Raw genomic sequence first — 6,675 nt, 5'->3', positions numbered from 1 at the left:
TCTTGTTATAGGCGAAACAAGTAGTCACTTAAAATTTACCTTAGACCACCATGCTGTGAGAAAACTCAACCCAGGCTCATAGAGAGGCCATAGGAAGGGACAGATGCCTGACCAGCCTACCCAGTTAAAGTGTAAATCATGTGAGTGAAGAAGCCATCCTGGATGTCCAAGGCAAGCCTTCAGATGACTTCAGCCCCATCAACTACCTGAGCAAAAGCATGAAAGTCTCCAAAATGAGAATCACCAAGCTGAAGGCAGTCAATTTACAAAACTGTGACAGAAAATAAGTTGTTTTAAGCTGTCGATTTGGCAGAAATTTGTTATGCAGTGATAGATAAGCTTGTTTAAGGACCCAAAAATGCTCATTTTCTCTTTTGATCAAGAATATCTACTTTAGGGACTTCCCTGGAAGTCCAGTGGTTAAGACTTTGAGCTCCCAATGCAGGGGGCATGGGTTCGACCCCTGGTTAGGGACCTAAGATCCCACATGCAGCACAGCTGGGCCTAAAAAAAAAAATCTACTTTATATCCCTCTCATACGAACTCTTTTAAATAAAGTACAGCCATACTTTTTTTTCAGTAGACAATTTCCTTCTTTGTTTCATTTTTAAAATTTTTTATTTATTTTTGGCTGAGTTGGGTTTTCGCTGCTGTGTGGGGGTTTCTCTAGTTGCAGCGAGTGGGGGCTACTCTGCGTTGCAGTGCGCGGGCTTCTCACTGCAGTAGCTTCTCTTGTTGCAGAGCACGGGCTCTAGGTGGTCAGGATTCAGTAGTTGCAGCACACGGGCTCAGTAGTTGCAGTGCGCAGGCTTCAGTAGTTGTTGCACACAGACTCAGTAGTTGTGGCCTGTGGGCTCTAGGGCTCAGGCTCAGTAGTTGTGGCACATGGGCTTAGTTGCTCCACAACAATTTCCTTCTTTGTTTCATTATTAAAAAAAAAAAATCACAAAGACATTATTTCACAGTTTCATGTCATTTCATCATCTTTTTGATGCCTGGTTTAAGATGCATTTTCCAGGAATAATTGAGTCATCATCAACATTACACATCCTGTTGTTAACACCAATGAAAGAAACTTGCTTTAAGAAACAAAACCCAACTGCTCTTTCTATAAACATAAATGTTTGACGCTTATGACTGTAAAAGGATCAGAGAAGATTAGGAGTGGGAGAGATATTAAACAGGAGTCTACTTTAATCTGTTTTCATTATTTTTGACATTGTATTTAACCTAGGTCATTTATTTTAAAACACATTTAAGTAAAATTGAAATGTCATTTAAAATGTTGGAATTTTATAACTCTAAATCCAACTATCTCTAAAAAAGAGATTGCCATTTATTTTTATACAAATGTTTTAAGAACTGACAAAGTGCTTATAAATAACAAAGTGTTTTATAATACTTAATTTCATACAGTACCACCAAAATAAATTCTATTTAGGTCAAAGTGTTAAAATTTAAAGTTTTATTTTTAATAAAACGTAAGTTGAGGGGGAATGTTTGCTGTAAGTTTAAAAGATTGATGTCAAATATTTAAAATAGCTCATACAAATTCAGAATAGAAGCAAAAGTTTAGGTTCCAATAAATGGACAAAAGAATTGAATGAACATTTTAATAAAGAAGAAATAAAATTGTTTAATAAACAGAGACACTGGGAAAGATACAATCTACGGGCTTTCTATAATCTCTTTATTCTTTTCCTGTTTATTAATTTTGAGCAATTAAGTATTCACCTCTCTAAGCAAGTCACCAAAGGTTTTACCATTTAAAGGACCTTTTTAAAGTTTGCAATACACTTTGTTAAGGCAAAAAGTAAGAGGTAGGCCATTGGCTTAAAAATGCCAAAGATGACATTTCTTTTATTTTTATTATGCAATTATTTAATAAAGGAGTTACCAGACTTCCAGTATTCAGTATATTTATATACTGGGCCTATTGTTTCCTAGATTATTCTACTCCAGTAAATTTACCCATTTTATGAGCATCTATATGTTTTGAGTCATCTTTTCCAGAAGCATGTCATTAAGAGGGTTCATGTTTATTTTTAAACATTAACTAATAACTTTTATTTTTTGTGTTTTTTCAAACTATTGATTTATTCAACAAATATTTATTGAATGTTCTTTTTGTGTCTCTCTAAAGGGCTGGGGACACAACAGACAAAGCAGATCCCCACCTTCGTGAAGCACGCATTGACGTCTCAAATATTTAAACCAGGAATTCACCAATGGAGTTTGAGTAGTTAGAAAAGAAAAGAATTCCAAGGATTGAGCTTTGGAACATTCCAACGTCTGGTGTTGAGAGAGATGAGGAGTAAAGGACAAAGGAAATTAAGATGCCACTAATGAGGTAAGAGAAAAAGTGGGACCGTTGAGTGCCCTGGAAGCCAAGTGAAAAGAATATTTCAAGGAAAGGGGTGTAATCAGCTGTGTCAAGTGCTTTTGTGTGATCAAGTAGGATGAGAAATGAGAACAAGATTTAAAATGTGAAGGTCACTGATAACTTACCCTGTGGGAGTTGGTTTAGAGAAGGGGAGAACAGAAACTGGAGACAAGTCAAAGAACGGGCCAATCCAAGTATAGACAACTCTTCTTAAGACTTTTGCTGTAAAATAAAGAAGAGAATTGGAGTGGTGACTGGAGGAGAAAACAGGGTCCAGAGCCAGGAACATTTTATGATGGAAAAAAATTGTATACATAGGCTTATGGGGATGATCCCATAGAGAGTAGAAGATGGATGATGCAGAACATAGAGTGGAGAGTTGCTGGAGCCAGGTCATTGAGAAGGCAAGAGGGGATGGATTTAGTGCACAAACGGTGGACTTGGCCTTTGCTAGGAGGATGAACAGTTTATCCTCAACAGAAGAAAATGTGCTATCAATGAGTCCAGATGCAGTGAAGTGGCTAGATGTTGTGGATGAGCTTGGGGAAGTTCTCCCCTGACTGCTTCTTTTTTCTCAGTGCTATAGGAAGCAATTGTCTGCTGAGGGTGAGGATGAGGGAAAATGAAACTTTGGGAAAGGAGGGAAAGGCATGAAAAATGGGACAGATAGCACATAATAAGAAGGTAGAAATAGGTCTAAATGTATCAGTAATCACCACAACTATGAATGGAATAAACTTTCCAATCAAAAGGCAAAATTTTCAGACGGGATTGAAACAAACATTTATGCTATTTACATAAGTCAGATGTAAATTGCAAGAACAGAGAAAAACTAAAAATTAAGGATTCAAAAGGCGTACCTGTGAGATATCAAGTAAAAGAAACATGATCTAACTATATTACCAGGTAAAATGACTTTACTGAGAGTTATTACATAATGATAAAATATTCTGTTCACCAAGAAGATAAAGTAATTCTAAATTTTATGTCTCTAATAATGTAGCCTCAAAACATAATATGACAGAACCACAAAGAGATTTTTAAAAAATTTACCACCACAGTAAGAGATTGTAGCACAATTTTTGAGCAATTGAATCTTTAATTAAAATCTTTTTATAAAGTAAAATATAAACAGCAAACAAATAAAATCAGGCACAGGAGGCTTTCCTGGTCAGTTATCCAAACATTCAAAGAACAGACCAATCCAATATAACACAAACTTTTCCAGAAAACAGATGAGAAAGAATGTTCCCCAACTTGTTTTATGAGGTTAGCACAACCTTGAAACCAAAGTTAGTAAAAAACAGTACAATTTTATTTTTTAATTCAATGTAAAAATTTTTAAAAAATGAACAAACTGATTTGCTTGATAGCAAATTTTAAAAAAGATAATACATTATGATTAAGTTTATTACAAGGATGTTAGATGATTTAACATTAGAAAATATATTACTGTATTGTAATTCACTATACTAACAGTTCAAAGGAGAAAATCATATGATCATCTCAATAGATGCAGAAAAAGCATTCTGCATAACTCTATTCATAAAAACAATTTAGCAAACAGAATAAAAGGGAACTTTTAAAACTGAAGCATAGGGGCTTCCCTGGTGGCACAGTGGTTAGGAATCCACCTGCCAATGCAGGGGACACGGGTTTGAGCCCGGGTCCGGGAAGATCCCACATGCTGTGGAACAACTAAGCCCTAGCACCACAGCTACTGAGCCTGCGCTCTAGGGTCCGCGAGCGACAACTATTGAAGCCTGCATGCCTAGAGCCTGTGCTCCGCAACAAGAGATGCCACCGCAGTGGGAAGCCTGTGCACCGCAATGAAGAGGAATCCCCTCTCACCGCAACTAGAAAAAGCCCGCGAGCAGCAGTGAAGATCCAGTGCAGCCAAAAATAAATAAATAAAATAAATAAATTTAAAAACAAAAAAACCCTGAAATATAGTTGATTTACAATATTGTGTTAGTTTCAGGTGTACAGCAAAGTGATTCAGTTATATATAGAATTTTTTTCAGATTATTTTCCATTATAAGTTATTATAAGATATTGAATATTGTTCCTTGATACAATAAATCCCTGTTGCTCGTGTATTTTGTATATAGTAGTGTATACCTATTAATTTCATACTCCTAATTTATCCCCCCCTCCCTTTCCCCTTTGGTAACAATAAGTTTCTTTTCTATGTCTGTGAATCTGTTTCTGTCTTATGCATAGATTCATTTGTATTATTTATTTTTATTTTTTTATTTTTTATAAATGTTAACTCCATTTCTTTTTTTTTTTTAAATATTTATTTATTTATTTGGCTGCACCGGGTCTTAGTTGCAGCACGCAGAATCTTCATTGCTACATGCGGGATCTTTAGTTGCGGCACGTGGAATCTTTAGTTGCGTCATAAGAACTCTTAGTTTCAGCATGTGGGATCTACTTCCCTGAGCAGGGATCAAACCTGGGCCCTCAGCATTGGGAGTGCAGAGTCTTAGCCACTGGGCCGCTAGGGAAGTACCTGTATTATTTTTTAGATTCCATAGATAAGTGAGATCATATATTTGTCTTTCTCTGTCTGACTTACTTCACTTAGTGTGATATTCTGTAGGTCCATCCATGTTTCTGCAAATGGCAATATTTTATTCTTTTTTATGCAATATTATATGTATATTATATATATATGCAATGGAAAATATATATATATATCACATCTTGTTTATCCATTAATCTGTTGATGGACACTTCAAATAGTGTGCTGTAAATAGTGCTGCTGTAAACATTGGGGTGATGTATCCTTTCAAATTATCATTTTCATCTCTTCTGGATATATACTCAGGAATGGGATTGATGGATCGTATGGTAGCTCTATTTTTAGTTTTTTAAGGAACCTCCATACTGTTTTCCATAGTGGTTGCACCAATTTACATTCCCACCAACAGTGTAGGAGGGTTAAAAGGAAACGTTTTTAACCTACCTTTGGGCCTGCGCCCAGCACTTCCTAATGTAGTGTTGAAAGCATGTCCTTAAATAATGAACAGGACAAAGATATCCTCTATTCCCATCACTGCTCAACATTGTACCTGTAGTCCTAGCTTGTGCAGTAAGGAAATAAGAAGAAATTAAAAGTATAATGATTAAAAAGGAGGAAACAAAATTGTCATTATTCATAGATGGAATACAGTTGACTCTTGAACAACAGGGGATGGTCAAGGGGGTTAAAGGTGGAGGTTCCACTTCAACACAGTGGGATGTAAGCTCTCTGTATCCATGGTTCCTCATCTGTACGTTTAACCAACTGTGGATCATGCCGTATTATAGTATGTACTTATTGAAAAAAGAATCCATGTGTAAGTGGACCTGCACACTTCAAATCCCTGTTGTTCAAAGATCAACTGTAATTTTACATAGAAAACCCGAGAGTCCACAGATAAAGTATAAGATTTAATCAGAGTTTAGCAAGATTGCTAGATAAAAACATCAACATACAAAAGTCAATTGTATTTCTATGTAGCAGCAATGAATAGTTAAATAATGCAATTAGGGAAGATACCATTTCTTATAGTAACCCCAAGCACCAAGTACCTACTAATAGTTAATGAAAGTTAAGCAAGCTCCTTATGGAGAAAAGCATTAACTGTATTGGAAAAGGAATTAAAGAATATCCAAATGAACATAAAGATCTTCCATAATCTTGGCTAGAAGAACTCAGTATATTAAAATAGCAATTCCTCCCCAATATATCTATTTTTTCAATGTGATTCTAATGGTTGTCCCATCAGGGTTTTTCATGGAACCAGACACATTAATTCTAAATTATCATGGAAGAGCAAGAGGTCAAGAATAGTCATGAAATTCCCAGAGAAGAAGAACAATATCAGATGATTTGCTGTTTCAGATATCAAGGTTAACATAAAGCTGTGAAAATTGTTTAACACAGGGTTAGGCAAACAGACCAAGGGAATGGAATAGAGAACACTGAAACTGACCCAGGCATAGAGGAAAAATTTTATTTGTACCAGCGCTTGTATGTCAGTGGGCTGTTGTTTATGTTAATTTATAAAACATCGTTTTTTGAAAAAAAGAAACTGTACTTTCCTCCACAAAAATCAAGTCTAGGAAAAATGAAAGACTTACTCTGAAAGGAAAACTTGAAAATATAGGAAAATATCTTTAAAGAGGAAAACATAGGAAAATATCTTTGTAACCTTTGAATGAGGATAGATTTATTAAATAAGACACATATAAGAATGTGAACCAAAAGAGTAAATAATTTATCCATTTTACACTAATATTAA

This window comes from Aethalodelphis obliquidens, unplaced genomic scaffold, assembly GCF_003676395.1.
Source record: "Aethalodelphis obliquidens isolate GAN/ISIS:26980383/991018 unplaced genomic scaffold, ASM367639v1 scaffold5, whole genome shotgun sequence".
Lineage (NCBI taxonomy): Eukaryota > Metazoa > Chordata > Mammalia > Artiodactyla > Delphinidae > Aethalodelphis > Aethalodelphis obliquidens.
The sequence above is the reverse complement of the archived record's forward strand: the minus strand, read 5'-3'. Positions refer to the sequence as shown.